Source organism: Dendrobates tinctorius, unplaced genomic scaffold (assembly GCF_039654945.1).
Source record: "Dendrobates tinctorius isolate UK_male_01 unplaced genomic scaffold, ASM3965494v1 ptg000159l, whole genome shotgun sequence".
NCBI classification, from domain to species: domain Eukaryota; kingdom Metazoa; phylum Chordata; class Amphibia; order Anura; family Dendrobatidae; genus Dendrobates; species Dendrobates tinctorius.
The window spans coordinates 10,727,109-10,747,629 of NW_027361826.1; the positions used below are offsets into that span (position 1 = coordinate 10,727,109).

Here is a 20,521-nt window from a genome sequence, read left to right on the forward strand (position 1 = left end):
TGTGCCATTACGGCCTCCTAAATGTATAAAAGCAAGACCTCATTACATGCACACTGTACCTCAAGCATTTCAGAATCGCTCCTATGGCACCAGAGAAGACAAGCGCAGATAAAGATTAGCCAGGTCCATGCAGACATTTCAGGTCCAACCTCCACACTGCCTGTCCAGCACCACATGATAAAGGACGATCCAGGCCCAGATACAGGTGCGTAATCAAATAAAGCCTAGGGCAGGGCAGGGCTGCCGTTTAATGTGAACAGCAGCCTAGATCAATCACTGAGAAAACAGAAAGAATGGCGTACATGACCCAGCGCGCACGGCTACAGTGGTGGTCAGCCACAAAACCAATATCAAGAAAAAAGAGGGGGAGAAGCCAGCGCTGCTTGTGGTCAGAACGTAATACAAGAAGTGTGAAAACACACATAGGTTTCAATCTGTATTCAAAAATGAGACATTTAGCAAAAAATTGATCAATTGTTTGAGCTACCCCGCCACGTCAAGGCAGTCTCGTATGGGGAGTCCTACTCTACGTTTTTTATATTCGCTGTGCCATTACGGCCTCCTAAATGTATAAAAGCAAGACCTCATTACATGCACACTGTACCTCAAGCATTTCAGAATCGCTCCTATGGCACCAGAGAGGACAAGCGCAGATAAAGATTAGCCAGGTCCATGCAGACATTTCAGGTCCAACCTCCACACTGCCTGTCCAGCACCACATGATAAAGGACGATCCAGGCCCAGATACAGGTGCGTAATCAAATAAAGCCTAGGGCAGGGCAGGGCTGCCGTTTAATGTGAACAGCAGCCTAGATCAATCACTGAGAAAACAGAAAGAATGGCGTACATGACCCAGCGCGCACGGCTACAGTGGTGGTCAGCCACAAAACCAATATCAAGAAAAAAGAGGGGGAGAAGCCAGCGCTGCTTGTGGTCAGAACGTAATACAAGAAGTGTGAAAACACACATAGGTTTCAATCTGTATTCAAAAATGAGACATTTAGCAAAAAATTGATCAATTGTTTGAGCTACCCCGCCACGTCAAGGCAGTCTCGTATGGGGAGTCCTACTCTACGTTTTTTATATTCGCTGTGCCATTACGGCCTCCTAAATGTATAAAAGCAAGACCTCATTACATGCACACTGTACCTCAAGCATTTCAGAATCGCTCCTATGGCACCAGAGAGGACAAGCGCAGATAAAGATTAGCCAGGTCCATGCAGACATTTCAGGTCCAACCTCCACACTGCCTGTCCAGCACCACATGATAAAGGACGATCCAGGCCCAGATACAGGTGCGTAATCAAATAAAGCCTAGGGCAGGGCAGGGCTGCCGTTTAATGTGAACAGCAGCCTAGATCAATCACTGAGAAAACAGAAAGAATGGCGTACATGACCCAGCGCGCACGGCTACAGTGGTGGTCAGCCACAAAACCAATATCAAGAAAAAAGAGGGGGAGAAGCCAGCGCTGCTTGTGGTCAGAACGTAATACAAGAAGTGTGAAAACACACATAGGTTTCAATCTGTATTCAAAAATGAGACATTTAGCAAAAAATTGATCAATTGTATGAGCTACCCCGCCACGTCAAGGCAGTCTCGTATGGGGAGTCCTACTCTACGTTTTTTATATTCGCTGTGCCATTACAGCCTCCTAAATGTATAAAAGCAAGACCTCATTACATGCACACTGTACCTCAAGCATTTCAGAATCTCCCCCTCTTTTTTCTTGATATTGGTTTTGTGGCTGACCACCACTGTAGCCGTGCGCGCTGGGTCATGTACGCTATTCTTTCTGTTTTCTTAGTGATTGATCTAGGCTGCTGTTCACATTAACAGCGGCCCTGCCCTGCCCTAGGCTTTATTTGATTACGCACCTGTATCTGGTCCTGGATCGTCCTTTATCTGTGGTGCTGGTCAGGCAGTGTGGAGGTTGGACCTGAAATGTCTGCATGGACCTGGCTAACCTTTATCTGCGCTTGTCCTCTCTGGTGCCATAGGAGCGATTCTGAAATGCTTGAGGTACAGTGTGCATGTAATGAGGTCTTGCTTTTATACATTTAGGAGGCCGCAATGGCACAGCGAACATAAAAAACGTAGAGTAGGACTCCCCATACGAGACTGCCTTGACGTGGCGGGGTAGCTCAAACAATTGATCAATTTTTTGCTAAATGTCTCATTTTTGAATACAGATAGAAACCAATGTGTGTTTTCACACTTTATGTATTACGTTCTGACCACAAGCAGCGCTGGCTTCTCCCCCTCTTTTTTCTTGATATTGGTTTTGTGGCTGACCACCACTGTAGCCGTGCGCGCTGGGTCATGTACGCTATTCTTTCTGTTTTCTTAGTGATTGATCTAGGCTGCTGTTCACATTAACAGCGGCCCTGCCCTGCCCTAGGCTTTATTTGATTACGCACCTGTATCTGGGCCTGGATCGTCCTTTATCTGTGGTGCTGGTCAGGCAGTGTGGAGGTTGGACCTGAAATGTCTGCATGGACCTGGCTAACCTTTATCTGCGCTTGTCCTCTCTGGTGCCATAGGAGCGATTCTGAAATGCTTGAGGTACAGTGTGCATGTAATGAGGTCTTGCTTTTATACATTTAGGAGGCCGCAATGGCACAGCGAACATAAAAAACGTAGAGTAGGACTCCCCATACGAGACTGCCTTGACGTGGCGGGGTAGCTCAAACAATTGATCAATTTTTTGCTAAATGTCTCATTTTTGAATACAGATAGAAACCAATGTGTGTTTTCACACTTTATGTATTACGTTCTGACCACAAGCAGCGCTGGCTTCTCCCCCTCTTTTTTACTTTAATCATGTAAGTGCTTTGTTGGAAACATCCTTTTATTCACATACTTCTTTTGGGTACATACTTTAATGCACTATGGTCGAGGTACTTAGTAATAGCTGAGTAGTACAATATGGATGCCTAGGATCCATATGAACTTGTTGATTGGCTATGCCTGTTTCCACTGTGGAAAGTTCTTTTCAGTTCAGATGCATTTTTATGGATGTAACCCCAATATGTGTTATTAATATAGCATATGTATAATGTTTTTTATGCACTTATTCAATTAGTATATGCTATTTTGGGCAATTGTGCAATATAGGCTCCCTTTTTGGATAGCAGTGTCCTTTTTTTATTAGTGTTCTTCATTAAGTAATGTATATTATGCTATTGCATTCAATAAAATTTGTATATTTGGCAATTTATACTTATTTCTTGTGGTGTATGAATTGAGCCTTACAATGCAGCCTAATCACCACCAGCGCCAGAGGCGTATCTAGGCTTCCTGGCACCCGGGGCAAGAATTTGGTTCGGCGCCCCCCCCCCACACCAAGTACATATGCGACTTGCACACTTAGCCATGTACCCACGAGCTGCTCTCCCTAATGCTCTCAATGTTCAGTAAAAAACTGAAAGCAGGAGGAGAAGCTCATTGTCAAGTATGAAAATCGCATATGAGTGAAGTGTCCGTGTGATGACTACTGGAACCTGCAGAGCTAAATTCTGACATTGCAGCTTCTGAATTCTCACAACGAATGCACTGCAAACTTTTAGGATTCTCCCTTGCTGATGTACAGTCATGTCAGCACAAGTATGTGATTTGTATACTTCTGGCCACACTCCGACTAGACGTGCCCGGCCTCGCTCCGTTCATTTTCATTGAGTGAGGCCACACATGTCTAGTCAGCATGTGACCGCATGTATGTAAATTACAGGCACAAGAAAATCCTAACAGCATTCAGTGCGCACTGTGAGAATTCAGAAGTCTGCAGTCACATAGAATGACAGCAGACTCATCACAAACCTGGACAACCCCTTTAATGCTCCTAACAAATAAAACTTGAGAACAAGTCAGTATCACAAATAACATTTACATCCAGGTACCTTATAGATGACGTCTCTGAAGTCGTTCTCCTTTTCTTCTTCTTGTCCAAACCCCATGATGAGTTTTCTCATCCACAGCGGCCTCTGCAGACTTCCATCTTCTCCGGTCTTCTGCAGCAAATCTCCACACGATCCCCTTAAAGATAGAAGTGTCATTATAATGCTCCTAAATAAAAATGTCTGCAATATACTGTCGCCTCACACTATTCCCCTCCCTCCTCTAACATCCCTCCTGTTCACCATACTGTCTCATCATATATTTACCCCCTCACTCTCTATACTGTCTGCTCACACATACCCCTGACTCCCTATACTGTGTCCACATACATTAACCCGTTCGCTCCCCATACTGTCTGCACCCAACCCCCATACTGTTTCCTCATACATACTCTAGGTGTCCTCAAATCTCCCCACACACATTAAATCCCCCATCCCCACTCCAAATCCCTCACACACATTAAATAACCCCCCATCCACACTCCAAATCCCTCAGACACATTAAATACCCCCCATCCATACTCCAAATCCCTCACACACATTAAATAACCCCCCATCCCCACTCCCAAATCCCCCCCCACACATTATGTACCCCCCACTCCAAATCCCCCACACATTAAATAACCCCCATCCCCACTCCCAAATCCCCCCCCACACATTATGTACCCCCACTCCAAATCCCCCACATATTAACCCCATCCCTACTCATTAACCCCCCAAACAATAACCCCCATCCCCACTCATTAATTCCATCCCCACTCATTACCCCCCGTCCATACTCCCAAATCCCCCAACACATTATGTACCCCCCACTCCAAATCCCCCACACATTAACCCCCATCCCCACTCATTAACCCCCCAATTAATTCCATCCCCTCATTAACCCTCCACAAATTAATTCCATCCCCACTCAATAACCCGCCACACATTAACCCCATCCCCACTCATTAACCCCCCACACATTAATTCCATCCCCACTCATTAACCCCCCCACACATTAATTCCATCCCCACTCATTAACCCCCATCCCCACTCATTAACCCCCCACACATTAATTCCATCCCCACTCATTAACCCTCCACAAATTAATTCCATCCCCACTCATTAACCCCCATCCCCACTCATTAACCCCCCACACATTAACCCCATCCCCACTCATTAACCCCCCACACATTAACCCCATACCCACTCTTTACCCCCCACACAGTAACCCCCATCCCCACTTATTAACCCCACTACACATTAACCCCATCCCCACTCATTAACCCCCATCCCCACACATTAACCCCCATCCCCACTCATTAACCCCCACTCTTTAACCCCCCCACACATTAATCCCCATCCCCACATTAACCTCATCTCCACTCATTAACCCCCCCCCCCACGCATTGACCCCATCCCCACTCATTAACCCCCATCGCCACACATTAACACCCCCCATCTTCGGTGGTTTCTTCAGCTCCACATTGGAGCACACTTACCACCAGCGCTGAGCGTTCACACTGGGCGCCGGGGAGTGACGTCAGCAGCGTGATCACGACATGTCACGCTGCTGACGTCGCTCTGGCTCGGCGGTCAGAGCTGCAATAGTACTGGCGTCTATACAGACGCCAGTACAATTGTTCCCTGGGAGCCGACACGCGCACCTTCTCTGCGCCAGCTGTCAGCTTGACAGCTGACACAGAGAACCGCTGACTCTCAGGCCAGGGGGGGCGGCAGAACGCAGCCACCAGGGAGGACACTGCGGACCGCTGCATTAGGCGGCCCGGACTGCGCCCCCTGCCGGCTGCGCCCGGGGCAACTGCCCCCCCCCCTAGATACGCCCCTGACCAGCGCTGCTGCACACAAAAATCCTCCCCTTTCACTGCACACTAACTGTACAGTGAAAAGCGCTAGCAGCAGAAGCAGTTTTTTATTTTCTTCTTCCCTGCCTAACGCTCTCCCTGTTCAGAATCAGCAGCAGCACCTCTCCGTATTGTAAGATCGGCAGTAGTAAGATGGCGGTCGGCGTTCACAGCCTTTTATAACCACTGTGACGCCACACAAAGCCAGCCAATCACTTCAATGCCCTTCTCTAAGATGGTGCTGGCCACTGCGCATGTCATCGCGTTGCCCACAGTGTGCGTCCTCCATCATTGGCTGAGAAAAGGCGCTGGAAGCATCATTTGAAACGCGACTTTGGCGCTCTGATCGGCGACCTCATGTTAGGGTTGGGTTTCGATCGGCGAAACCCGACTTTGGCGAAAGTCGGCGATTTTTTAATCTGACCAACCCGTTTTGCTCAACTCTAGTTAGGACCCCTCTCACTTGTGGTCGGGCATAATGCAGACCCTAAAGTTCCAGATCACTCGCTGTCATTTCTAATAGGAAAGCTGTTGCCCTTAGCAACCAATCACAACACGGCTTCCTTGCTTCATGAGTAACATAAAATGAGAGCTGCGCTGGGACTGGTCGCTATGGGCAACAAGACAGTTTAAACCCTCCAGCCCCATTATCTACACAGGAAGAGCACAGAGGGCTGCGGATGCGTCTGTCGCACGTCGCTAATACCAGCTACAATGACGTGACGCATCTGCTGCCTCACATAGATCTAACAACTGCAGCTATGCCAGCCATTACCATCCCGGCCGTCCGGCCACACAAGACACATTACTGTCATAGTAGTCACGGGCAAGGCACAGGCACAGCAACGTGCACATCCCTTTAAAAAGAAACTGACGTCACACTCTGGCCGCGCCCACCAGTGCGGGTGGGCGGAGACTGCAGGGAAGCGATGACGTCGCCACCTCCCCGTCTTCCCCTGACGTCGCCGTGTACACAGAGCCAGGCAGCCACGGGCTGTGGGATGCCAGCTTGCGGCGCATGCGCGGAATAGCGGATCAGGAGCCGCACATCACACACAGCTGCCTGGCTCCCGTACGCGCTGTTCGTGGCCGGGCGGTACCGCAGTGCGATTACTGCTGGGTGTGAGGGTCGCTGCTGCTGACGGTGAGGACAGACAGGATCTGTAGTGCGGGCTCAGGTGAGGGAGCGGCACGGGGGACGGCGCCTGATTGGCTGCTCCGTGCAGGCGACCTGTTGGCGCTTTTACTTGGGGTCTGGAGGAGCCGGGTGCCCCTTACAGCGCTGTGATTGGCTGGCGCTGTGCGGGGGCCGAGTCCGGGGTCACATCCCTCCACATCACCTGTGGCCGAGCTGCTACAACCGTGAGGAGCCCCCTGGGGGATGATGTCATATGGTGGGCGCCGCACTGGGGGGCTTCCTGGCGCTGTGGGCACCGCACTGGGGGCTTCCTGGCGCTGTGGGCACCGCACTGGGGGCTTCCTGGCGCTGTGGGCACCGCACTGGGGGCTTCCTGGCGCTGTGGGCACCGCACTGGGGGCTTCCTGGCGCTGTGGGCACCGCACTGGGGGCTTCCTGGCGCTGTGGGCACCGCACTGGGGGCTTCCTGGCGCTGTGGGCACCGCACTGGGGGCTTCCTGGCGCTGTGGGCACCGCACTGGGGGCTTCCTGGCGCTGTGGGCACCGCACGGGGGGGCTTCCTGGCGCTGTGGGCACCGCACGGGGGGCTTCCTGGCGCTGTGGGCACCGCACGGGGGGCTTCCTGGCCCCTGACCGTACACATCATTCTGGATTTTACAGCCCTCACCCCCCACAACCTGACATAACTAATGTCCAGATTCTCCTGCCCTGTAACCTACCATCCAATCAACAGTGATTTATCTGCATTCGACCAGCACTACAGGTGCTGGAACTGCCATCGCACTTCCCAGTATGCATTGTGCCTGTCATTTTGCTATGCCTTGACCACAGGCAGTGGACAACAGGTTAGAAGGGAGACCCCTAGTGGCTGCTGTGTTGGATGGATTTTTCTGGTGTGAGACATCATAATGTTGAGATAAACAACCTGCAGATCACGTTATTAAGCTGCCCATAATCTCAGGGACCATTCAGATTTTATTCACTCTGCCGCAGTGCCGTGATACGTCGTCCTGACTGCAGATCAGATCTGTTGGACAGGAACGTGGGTGAAAATGGACCCAAATCTCTCAGTAAAAATATCTGCAGACTGTTCGCCCTATCCTGGGAAGCTGCTGGTGCTGTGCGGGCACATGGAGGAGCAGTGGATGGAGCTGAACAGCTCTGCCAGGGGCACATGGAGGAGCAGTGGATGGAGCTGAACAGCTCTGCCGGGGGGGGGGGCACATGGAGGAGCAGTGGATGGAGCTGAACAGCTCTGCCGGGGGGGGCACATGGAGGAGCAGTGGATGGAGCTGAACAGCTCTGCCGGGGGGGGCACATGGAGGAGCAGTGGATGGAGCTGAACAGCTCTGCTGGGGGGGGGCACATGGAGGAGCAGTGAATGGAGCAGAACAGCTCTGCCGAGGGGGGGCACATGGAGGAGCAGTGGATGGAGCTGAACAGCTCTGCCGGGGGGGGCACATGGAGGAGCAGTGGATGGAGCTGAACAGCTCTGCTGGGGGGGGCACATGGAGGAGCAGTGAATGGAGCAGAACAGCTCTGCCGAGGGGGGGCACATGGAGGAGCAGTGGATGGAGCTGAACAGCTCTGCCGGGGGGGGCACATGGAAGAGCAGTGGATGGAGCTGAACAGCTCTGCCGGGGGGGGGCACATGGAAGAGCAGTGGATGGAGCTGAACAGCTCTGCCGGGGGGGCACATGGAGGAGCAGTGGATGGAGCTGAACAGCTCTGCCGGGGGGGGCACATGGAAGAGCAGTGGATGGAGCTGAACAGCTCTGCCGGGGGGCACATGGAGGAGCAGTGGATAGAGCTGAACAGCTCTGCCGGGGGCACATGGAGGAGCAGTGGATGGAGCTGAACAGCTCTGCCAGGGGCACATGGAGGAGCAGTGGATGGAGCTGAACAGCTCTGCCGGGGGGGGGGGGGCACATGGAGGAGCAGTGGATGGAGCTGAACAGCTCTGCCGGGGGCACATGGAGGAGCAGTGGATGGAGCTGAACAGCTCTGCCGGGGGCACATGGAGGAGCAGTGGATGGAGCTGAACAGCTCTGCCGGGGGCACATGGAGGAGCTGTGGATGGAGCTGAACAGCTCTGCCGGGGGCACATGGAGGAGCTGTGGATGGAGCTGAACAGCTCTGCCGGGGGCACATGGAGGAGCTGTGGATGGAGCTGAACAGCTCTGCCGGGGGGGCACATGGAGGACCTGTGGATGGAGCTGAACAGCTCTGCCGGGGGGCACATGGAGGAGCAGTGGATGTACCACGTCATCCAAGGCATGTCTGATAGCCTCTTGTTCCTGACCGCTGCAGCCAATCGCAGACCTCAGGGATCATCAGACTGAAATACGGGATGTCACTGCTGCAGAGATCGCCAGAGTGTCCTGTGCTGGAGCGGGAGGGGACACATTTGATCATTTTTTTAAGCTTAATTTTGTATTATTATTTTTTAGCTCTAGCTTTATTTTCGTCCTTGTTTATATTTTTTCTCTTCTTAGGCACCCAGGACAGCTTTCTGCAGTGAGGGGCATACTTTGGCCCCCGGTGATGGGGCCCTGATGTACTTAGGACGCAGGATCCGCTCTTGGCAGGGCTAACTAATGCTTTTCTTGCTCTCTTTGTGGGAACTGACTGAGCAACCAGACTTCCAGGTACGTTCCTACAGGGCCTGTCTTTGGCTCCCAGAGTATTTACCAGATTACATTGTTTTTTTTCATTCATTCCCCATTGATCATGATTCATATAACGTATTTTTACACAAACACGGAGGGCACCATCAAAATAGTAACACTTATTAGATGGGATCCAACCACAGTATGTCTTAAAATCAACAGACATAACAAACCAGAGGCAAAGAAGACATACATCCAAAGCAGGGATCACCATAGAAAATTACAATTTTTATTTCAAGGGCAATACAAAACACCAAAAAGCAGAAGAATATAAAACCATTAAAAATATACAGAGGTTTTTAACCAAGATCTGTATAAATGAAAGCAGCTACACACCCTATAAGTAATCCACTAGATGTTCATGAAGATCAGTGTATTTACCAGGTTACATTGTTTTGTTTTGTTTTTTTTCAATTCATTCCCCATTGATCATGATTCATATAACCTGATCATCAGTTTGGTTATTGGCATGGCAGCGGGTTCGGCTTTGTCTACATCCCTGGTACCAGCGCGGCTCACAATCTAAGTGCTTAAAACCTCAGAGATTTCCTATGAGATGGACCCATCGGCATGGTTCTGTGGCCTTGTGGAACGGTTGCCCCCTGTTCTCGCAGCCCTGGACTGATCCTTGTAGGTCGGTGGGTTGTGTATTGTCTTCCCATGGCGTTAGTGTCACACACGGTGTATGGTAAGTGACACACGTACAGCAGGAGGGACCTGACCTTGACGCTTGCGGCTCCAAGCTCTCTCATGATCAGAGGTGACCACGTCCACCCTCTTCACTCCGCAGTGATAATTTCAGGTTAGAAGAATACTTATCTCATGACCATGTGGATCTTAAGAGCCTGTTAAATGCTAATGACCCTTCCCCCAACTAAAATGTTCTGTGTATGAAGCTGCAAAATAATCATGAACAAGTGTTAAAACCGCTCGTTTTACGATTATGTAGCTGCCGATCACTGATCTACCCACTCGTTCATCTGACAAACTGATCCTTTGTGCAGCGTAAGAGATCTTTATTTTTGGAGGTGGATCGTCCTGTTTAAACAGGACTTGCATGGCCGAGAACTGCGGCGTAGATCGGGTAGTGAGCTTCGTTTGCTTTTGGGAATGACTGCCAATCAGGATAAGCTTACCAGATCGGAGGCCGCATCGTGCCGCCGGTTGGTTGGTGTAAACAGACATTAAAGGCTGTCATACACATTAGACGGCTGGTTGTTTGACCGACGTCCGTCTCGGCTGCTTCTCCAAAACACAGGAACGCTCGTTTAGTCAAGCACTCCTGCGTTCTCTACAAGAGTCGTCGCCAGGCGCGTTTTATACCGTCGGCAGGCCGAAATCAGACATGCCAGATCAGGATTTCCCCCTACAATAAGTTTCCCTTACACATAAGACTGTTGGCTGTATGGGAGGGCTTGACTTAAAAATCATTGGGGGAGATTTAGAAGAAGAAATACCTAGAAGATCAGCAGGTCTGTGTGATTGCGACCAGACGTTATGTTGAGCTTGTGCACACCCGCTCCGTAGAGCAGGCTGGGCGGACGTCATGGGTCAAGTCTTGAGTTGGATAAGACCACCCTTTTCAATATAGCACTGTAAGTGAAGAAACAGGAATCTGAAGCATTTATCGCCCACACACTGGACTGTTCAGATTGGTGGGGGTCCGCCAGCTCAAGCCGTTACCCATGGGTGCAGGATGGGTGAGCACGCGTATGGTACTGGCACTGATGGAAAAAGGGGAGCACCATCCTAGTGCAGAAACCAAGGCTGCAGAAGTATTCACACCCCACACTAGATGTCAGGTTTTATGTTAAAACATTTTGACGTTCATTTTTTATTCTTTTTAAGTACAAGTTGTACTCAGCACTTTCTTATAAAAAAAAAAAAAGAAAAAAAAATTATATATATATACACATTATATATAATATTCTGAGCTTTATACTTTCTATTAAGGAGATAAAATCCTATAGCTGATTCTCCCCCTAGTTCTGTGTAACCATTGTGAGTTTTGTGTCATGTATTCCCATTGTGTCAGGACAAAGCTGAAACGATGATCGGAGTGTTGTCTGGCGGCCGCGGCTTTAGCTCACCTGTCGGCTAATTGTCTCGTGTAGCTTTTATTACCTGGCGTCTCGGAGGTAATATGGAACAGGTCTGTATAAGTTACAGCGGCGCCTGTGTAAGCACTGCGCACTCAGCTGTGACCGGACGACAGAGTCCGCCTGCGGTTAATCCTCTGTGTGCGGCCTGCTGTCATCTCGCCCTTTGTGTGCACAGCATGTTTTTTTTTTTTTTAAAGAAAATATTAATAGAAAAGGCAAACTTTTTTTTTTTTTTCAGACGTGTTGGATATATTCCTGTTACCAGGTAACATTGGTCTGCTGTTTTTTTTTTTTGTTTTTTTCTTTTTGTTTTTTTTATTTGGCAGCAGGGATCTTTTGACAAAGCATTGTACCTATCCTTAGGAAATTCCCGGCCCAACCGCAGGTCTCCGGACTGAACTGGCAGCAGGCACAAAGGCATAAATGAGGCTGTTGGATCAGGAGGTCCAGAATTACAACACAAAATACAGCATTGAATGGCTAGGTGAATATTAGATCTGCTCAGATCAGGTCTGTGTGAATGGAGCGGAGGTCGATCTTGCACGTTGCATCTCCATTCATTCTTACGGGAGCGCCGACGACCAGCCGAGCACCGCTCTCAGCTCTCTGCGATGGTCTTGTTAAAGTGAATCCGGCACCAGGTTTTTGTTATGTAATATGAGAGTAACATAATATGAGGGAAGAAACCCCCGATTCCAGCCATTGGGTGCTGCAGTTTTGATATTACTGTTTACTCTGCTGCAGATCTAGCAGTTCTCTGAATGCTGAGCTCCAGGGTGGATTTGATTTAAATCAAAGTTTCTACCTAAACTAGTTCTTGCTACTTTAACATGCAAGTAGATGAAGATTTTTAGAATCACTTTTTATATTACTTTTTTCTCCCCAGTTTAATGGGTTAATCATTCATATTTGGACACCACTGTTCTGTTGTACTTAGGAAGGAGAAAAATAATCCTGACCTTAATAACAATTTAAATAGATTTATTCAACTGAAACAATAACAACATTACAGCATAAGTTATTTGCTTAAACAAACATCCATGTTTGTTAACTAATTTGGCTAAACAAAATATATATATATTTTAAGAAACTTAGACTGTCAGCCCAGCCGACACATGAAAAACTTAAATACTACTGTCCCTGCTGTCCTCTGCAGCTCACTTGTCGTCATCTTCATCATCATCATCTTCTTCTTTGTTCCTATTCATAATCTGGAAAAGAAAAACAAGCTTTCCTGCTTTATTGGGTCCCAACCGATTTCTCAATTTAGAATGAATGAGTCCAAAGGAAGAGAATATTCTTTCAACGCCTGCAGAAGAAGCTACTGCTGTTAAAAGTGAAATCATTACTTGAACAGTCTCTAAATCCAAGCGCTTAAGTGACTTCCACCAGTTTACTGGTGTGACCTTCCTTAAAATATCTTCAGCAAACATATATTTCTTGAATGGTTCCCCCTTAGCTCTGAAGTTTATTATAGTTGGCATTAAAGATGGATGATTGCTGGATACCCATGTCATAGCTAACTCCTCTTCCTCAGCACTTAGGTTTTGACCCTGATATTGGATATTGACAATATTTGCCAAAAAATGAGCTGGAGTCAGTGCTTGTCCCATTTGTTTGTTTACTGCTTGTAATTTAATTCTGTCCATGTGTAGTTCTGTTTTTAAGTGTTCACTCAGTTCCTTCCAAATTTCAACAGCATCCGCTAGAAAACAGCTATTTTTCTGTATTTTGTTTAAAGCTTGAGAGATGGGTTTCAGGAAGCTCAGCATATGTTCATCATTTCTCTTAAGCCCAATGTTGAGGATTTTGGCCGTGACAGTGCCATCTATTTTATCTCGATTTTCTTCACAAAGTGTCATCAGAATAGGCCAGTTTTTGATATACTGCTCAAAACAGTCCACCACAGAGTTCCATGTAACATCTTGTGGGAGCGTTAGCTTGGTTCCACCCATCCTTTTCAGAGCTGCTGCAGCAAAATGATTATTACGGAAGTATTTAGCAATTTCAACAACATTAGCCTTTATTTCTGGAACACTTAAGTCTTTGGCTAAGAGGTGCAGCAAATGAGCACTGCAACCATATGTTATTAGCAGCTTTGTATTCCCTCCCTGCTCTTCTAAATCTCTTCTCATCTTGGATACGTTTGCAGCATTGTCAGTGACCAAACTGCGTACTAGACATTTGAATTTTTGTTCACATGTCGTTATAGCTTTTACTGCCACTTCTTGTAAATATTCTGCTGTGTGTGCATTTCCTGACGTATCAGTTGTTTGTGCAAGGAAGACTTTACCTTCTTCTGTTGTTATACAAGCACATACAATAGGATCATTGTGGACATTACTCCACCCATCAATACTTAGGTTAACAATTTTACCCTCCAGAGCTGTTGCACATTGCTCCATTTCTCTGTCATACACTTGATCCAGCAGTTTCCCTGCAACATCAGCTCTGCTGGGTGGACTGTATCCTGGTCTCAGTGACTGAACCATATTAATGAAATGTGGGTTCTCAGTCAGACGGAAAGAAGAGTTCGTTGTATAAATAAACTGGGCAATTTTTTCATCAATCAACTCTTTTTCTAATCTGCAAGTTCTTATCACAAACCTATCTATGGTGGTTCCAGGAGGTAAAGGTTTTTTCTTCCTTTTGGGTGATGGTGATATGTGGCTGTGGGTGTCTGATGATGATGATGCTGCTGCTGCTAATGAAGCACTATCCTGGATGGATAACTCTGAAACTGTAGAACAGGATGATGGTGATCTTGGAGGTGGATAGTTTCCAGAATCCATGAATTCCCCTAAACAAAAAAAGTCAATGCTGTTATTTTATTGGTTATACAATTTCTGCTTATTGTACACAACACATCACTGCCCCTGCCCCAAAAGGAATATTTGTTTTTCTTCATAACTGTACCAAATGACAGTAACATGCAGTAATAATAAGAAATATAATTTTTCTCACACATGACAGTTCAGTCTTTAGAAATAGGATTCAATAAAAATGTTTACCAACCTGAAGATCCTGCCTGTTCAGAAGTGTTTCTTTGGTCATCTTCATCACCGCACTTCTCATGATGTTGCCTCATTCGCGCCACCAGGCCTTGCATCTCTTTGTTGCATCGTTTGCATTTTGCACGCATGCCTGCCTTACCGATAGGCGAAGGAGCTTCATTAAAATATTCCCAAACTGGGTCTCTTTTACGGCCTGCTGCCATTATAAGGAAAGAATGTAATAAACCTCAGATCGTACACACAAACAGATCCAGACTTGTCTGTCTGTGGCTATGCTGCAGTATTGTGCTCAAAGTTTCACTTTCATCTTCTTGTCTGCTTGCCCTTCCTCCTCCTCACACTTAGATTCACATTCTTCTTGTGTTGTGCAGATCTATTCCACTCCAAACAATCAAACATATTGTCTAACTTCTTGGACTTCCCACTGAAGGGGTTGATTCTGTATTCATAGGTTTGTAGAACAATAGGATTAAGGTCTTTTTCTCAACTCTGTTCATGTTGTAACATTTTTGCCGTGAAGAAGAGGCTGGGACCTCTGCGGAGTCAAATTCAGTTTTGAGAACTGCGTAAGTAAAGCGAGCGTCTGTGATAATATAGGAGAGAAACTGCCCACTAATCCTACAGAAACCTCTGGAAGAGCATGGCATTGTGAATGTTACACATATACAGCCTTTATTCTACTGAGTTAAACAACTCAGCTTTATCTCATGATGGAAGAACCTTTGGATGGTAAAATATTTTCCTCAAAAAGCAGTTTATTGTAAAAAATCCGATTTAAATAAAAAAAAATCCGATTTTTTTTTTTTTTTTTTTTATTTTTTTTAAAAAAAAACATTGATTTTTATCCACCCTGCTGAGCTCTGTATAACCCCGCCCACACCACTGACTGGCCACTTTCTGCTTTTGCAGTGTACACAGCTGCCAATCGGTGGGGGGCCGGGCAGGAGGACTGCATGACAGATGACATCTAGTTCTCTTGTGATAATCGCCTGCTTGATAAAACTGATTTTATTGAAACTACATCAAGCAGCCCTGTAAGTGACACATCACTGGAGTCAGAGTCTTTGCCCCTACATCAAGCTGCTCTCAATTAGGTAGTGAAAACCTGGTGTCAGATTCCTGTTAACAATGAATGGTGCTGCTGTGTGGATTATCAATCTGTGCTCCATTCACTCTTCCAAACGCCAATTCTTGGGATCTAGGGGAATCCCAAAAGTTGGACCCCCCGGTGATCGGGAAGTTATTGCGTGTATGGAGGATAACCTTCGAATTTGAGAATAACCCTTTAAGTGGACAATAGACAAACTTTTAGTAATTTGTTTCCAAACCTGAGGAAAACCCTGATTCTATGGTTGTTTACAAATGGATAACATTGGCTGCGTTCATACTAACGGTACTGTCACACTTAGCGATGTACCAGCGATCCCGACCAGTGATATGACGCGGTCAGGATCGCTGGTACATCGCTAAGTGGTCGCTAGTGAGCTGCCACACAGGCAGATCTCACCAGCGACATCGCTGGGGACGGGGGTCGCTACTTACCTGTCAGACGAGGCGATCCTGACGTCCTCCCGCCCGGCTCCACGCGTCGCTCGTCCTCACAGCAGGAAGCGCCACAGGAAGCTGACGACGAGAAACAGTCCTGGATGTTCTCGCGCGATCAGCGATAACCAGCGGGGGAGCGGTCGGAGGTAAGTATCAGACATAGCGATATCGCTAGCAATATCGCTATAACGTCACAAGTTATAGCGATATTGCTAGCGATATCTCTTAGTGTGACAGTACCTTAAGGTTTTGCCTCCTGTTAAGAGTTGCTGGATATTAGATAACATGCATGTTTTAGTGCAGGATACATCTGGATGGGTATCTCACTGCACAATGTTGCTGATGACTTAGATCTCCGCAGGACAGGAGCTAGTACCTTTCTGGGCAAAAAAACTCAGCAATGTCCTATACGCAGGGTGTGAGCCGTGCTGTGTGGATTGTAATGTCCTGTACGCAGGGTGTGAGCCGTGCTGTGTGGATTGTAATGTCCTATACGCAGGGTGTGAGCCGTGCTGTGTGGATTGTAATGTCCTGTACGCAGGGTGTGAGCCGTGCTGTGTGGATTGTAATGTCCTGTACGCAGGGTGTGAGCCGTGCTGTGTGGATTGTAATGTCCTGTACGCAGGGTGTGAGCTGTGCTGTGAGGATTGTAATGTCCTGTACGCAGGGTGTGAGCCGTGCTGTGAGGATTGTAATGTCCTGTACACAGGGTGTGAGCCGTGCTGTGTGGATTGTAATGTCCTATATACAGGTTGTGAGCCGTGCTGTGTGGATTGTAATGTCCTGTACGCAGGGTGTGAGCTGTGCTGTGTGGATTGTAATGTCCTGTACGCAGGGTGTGAGCTGTGCTGTGTGGATTGTAATGTCCTGTACGCAGGGTGTGAGCCGTGCTGTGTGGATTGTAATGTCCTGTACGCAGGGTGTGAGCCGTGCTGTGTGGATTGTAATGTCCTGTACGCAGGGTGTGAGCCGTGCTGTGAGGATTGTAATGTCCTGTACGCAGGGTGTGAGCCGTGCTGTGAGGATTGTAATGTCCTGTACGCAGGGTGTGAGCCGTGCTGTGTGGATTGTAATGTCCTGTACGCACGTTGTGAGCCGTGCTGTGAGGATTGTAATGTCCTGTACGCAGGGTGTGAGCTGTGCTGTGAGGATTGTAATGTCCTGTACGCAGGGTGTGAGCCGTGCTGTGAGGATTGTAATGTCCTATATACAGGTTGTGAGCCGTGCTGTGTGGATTGTAATGTCCTGTACGCAGGTTGTGAGCCGTGCTGTGTGGATTGTAATGTCCTGTACGCAGGTTGTGAGCCGTGCTGTGAGGATTGTAATGTCCTGTACGCAGGTTGTGAGCCGTGCTGTGTGGATTGTAATGTCCTGTACGCAGGGTGTGAGCCGTGCTGTGAGGATTGTAATGTCCTATATACAGGTTGTGAGCCGTGCTGTGTGGATTGTAATGTCCTGTACGCAGGTTGTGAGCCGTGCTGTGTGGATTGTAATGTCCTGTACGCAGGTTGTGAGCCGTGCTGTGAGGATTGTAATGTCCTGTACGCAGGGTGTGAGCCGTGCTGTGAGGATTGTAATGTCCTGTACGCAGGGTGTGAGCCGTGCTGTGAGGATTGTAATGTCCTGTACGCAGGGTGTGAGCCGTGCTGTGTGGATTGTAATGTCCTGTACGCACGTTGTGAGCCGTGCTGTGAGGATTGTAATGTCCTGTACGCAGGGTGTGAGCTGTGCTGTGAGGATTGTAATGTCCTGTACGCAGGGTGTGAGCCGTGCTGTGAGGATTGTAATGTCCTATATACAGGTTGTGAGCCGTGCTGTGTGGATTGTAATGTCCTGTACGCAGGTTGTGAGCCGTGCTGTGTGGATTGTAATGTCCTGTACGCAGGTTGTGAGCCGTGCTGTGAGGATTGTAATGTCCTGTACGCAGGTTGTGAGCCGTGCTGTGTGGATTGTAATGTCCTATACACAGGTTGTGAGCCGTGCTGTGTGGATTGTAATGTCCTATATACAGGTTGTGAGCCGTGCTGTGTGGATTGTAATGTCCTGTACGCAGGTTGTGAGCCGTGCTGTGTGGATTGTACTGTCCTGTACGCAGGTTGTGAGCCGTGCTGTGTGGATTGTAATGTATGGGGTTGTAATTCTCCGTTAGTGCTTTTAGGTAGTTAGCGTCTGTCCTGGGCCTCAAAGTGTTAGTTATTCGGTTTATTCCTGGTTAATTCAGCTCAGAGCGCCTTGTACTCAGAGCGTCTGTTATTGGCAGCCATGCGCGGTGTAACATCTTGGTGCTAGGCAGTGGCAAGGCTTCTGTGTATTGTGTGGCAGCGTGCCCTCTTGGGGATCTGTTCTCCTACAGGTTAGTTGTTCCAGCATCGCTTTGCTCTATTTACCCAAGGCTTCGGGGGGGCGGCTTGGATGTGTTGTGGCCAAGGGGCCTGAGTCCTCGAGGCATTGGAATATGTATGTATGGTTGGACAATGGCAGTCTTGTTAGATCCAGCTATAAGTTGCTTTAAGTTTCAATCACCATAATACTTGATGTTTTTTTTGTTTTTGTTTTTTTTAAATAAGGTCATTATTACATTTCCAAATTGGCATATTGCATAGGACTTGGAAGCTCTGTCCAATCTGCAATTATCAGAAAAAGTAGTTCCGAGCTTCACAAGTATGGCACCGCACACAACCTGAATGTGACTGATGAGAATATGGTGCGGATGCATGGATAATAATGTATCCATGTGCATGCACTGGGGCAATGGTGGGCTCTCCATTATCACATCGGGTACAAGCAGGGTCACATTCATGTGCTTTACAGCAGCCATTTTCAGTGACACGTTATTTTCCTGATCTATAGTCAATTGGAAAAGGCTGCTAGGTGCTGGCCCTGCCGCCGCGCACCTTGCCCCCTGGGCCCTGCCGCCGCATGCCTTGCCCCCTGGGCCCTGCTGCCGCATGCCTTGTCCCTGGGTATATTCTATTCTACTGTGTGTTAATAAGAGTTCATAAGGGCTCATGCAGACGTCTGTGCAACATGGTGTAAGCACGGATCCTAATGCTCAGCCTGATCCATGGAATTCCGACCTGAGCGTAACTGCTTCATATATTTCTATAAGGGCGGTCATGCTCTGGTTAGGAGTCCCCCCATGGCCAGTCCGGGCATTAGGGTGTGTGCACACGTTGCGGATTCTGCTGCGGAAATTTGTCTAAATCCGCAGGTCAAAAGACCTGGGGTTTATCTGCGGATTTATTGTGGATTAGCCTGTGGTTTTCCCATGCGGTTTGACACCTGTCATGGAGCAGGTGCCAAACCGCTGTGGAATCCGCATAAAGGATTGACATGCTGCGGATTTAAATCCGCACGGAAAATTCCGCAACGTGGGCGCTGCGTTTTTCAATTTGTATTGACTTAAATGGTACTGTACACTGCAGCAGAATCCGCAACGTGTGCGCACACCCTTAGGCCTGTTTCACACTTCGTTTTTTTTGGGTCAGATCAAATCCGCCAAAATGGTGGAAAGCGGATCCGTTGCTAACTGATGTGAATGGATGCCACCTGATCCGTTTTCTGACGGATCCGATGAATGAAGAATTTTAAAGGAGCCGCTGCCCGAGAAAGAGAGAGAGAGATTTTTTTCTTCCGCCAGAAAGGATTTCAGGGTTAAATTTCCGGCTGACTTCCTTTCTCCGGGCATGCGCACTGTAAAATGCGTATCCTGCAGCAAAAAAAACGTTGCAGGGTCCGTCCAGGCATGTCGGCGGACGCAAAAAACTTGGCGGATGCAACTCAATGGCGGATGCAACTCAATGGGGAAAAAAACGGATCCGCCAAAACAAATGGCGGATCCGTTTTTTTAAAAAACCGGCGCATTTTGACGGTCAAAAACGGAAGTGTGAAACAGGCCTTAGGGTCCATGCTCGGACAGTGTGGCACTGACATCTCCATCAGCTGTTAGAGAGTCACTCTGGAGGTTCAGCCTCGGAGACCATCACTGGTAGGAAGAAGACTGGGCTCGTACTCCTTGTGATCGGCTGGAGAGCGGAGGATGCAGGCAGTCTCTATTGTAGTTGATGGGAGTAATGTAAATGTATGAGACCATCAGGTGCTTATAACATGAATGTCTGCTCGTGAGCGTGCATGATAATCGGACTGATCCTGTCCTGCAGGAAGTCTTGTGGTAGAGCCACATTTCTGTGGCCATTACGTTGTGTAGACCTGGTATGGTACTTACTAATGTTATTATTCTGATCAGTCTGACTCCTGCATCGCCGCTCTACAGGATGAGTCACAGCCGGCGCTGCTGCTGATCTAAAGGAGCACA

The 20,521-nt window shown here is 48.1% G+C and overlaps 1 protein-coding gene across 4 annotated transcripts in view; it reads left to right on the plus strand.

The window, feature by feature from the left end:
* The first annotated feature begins 2,480 nt into the window (after window positions 1-2,480).
* Window positions 2,481-20,521, plus strand: part of TMEM184B (transmembrane protein 184B) — an 88,796-nt gene continuing 70,755 nt past the window's right edge. Inside the window, exons 1-2 of one of the 4 annotated variants that reach the window (XM_073549510.1) lie at window positions 2,481-2,563; window positions 9,372-9,524. The gene's annotated coding sequence lies outside the window, so the exon portion shown is untranslated. Of the gene's footprint in view, window positions 2,564-6,670; window positions 6,917-9,371; window positions 9,525-20,521 lie in introns of those variants that run through there. The other 3 variants (XM_073549509.1, XM_073549508.1, XM_073549511.1) reach the window with 3 other exon arrangements.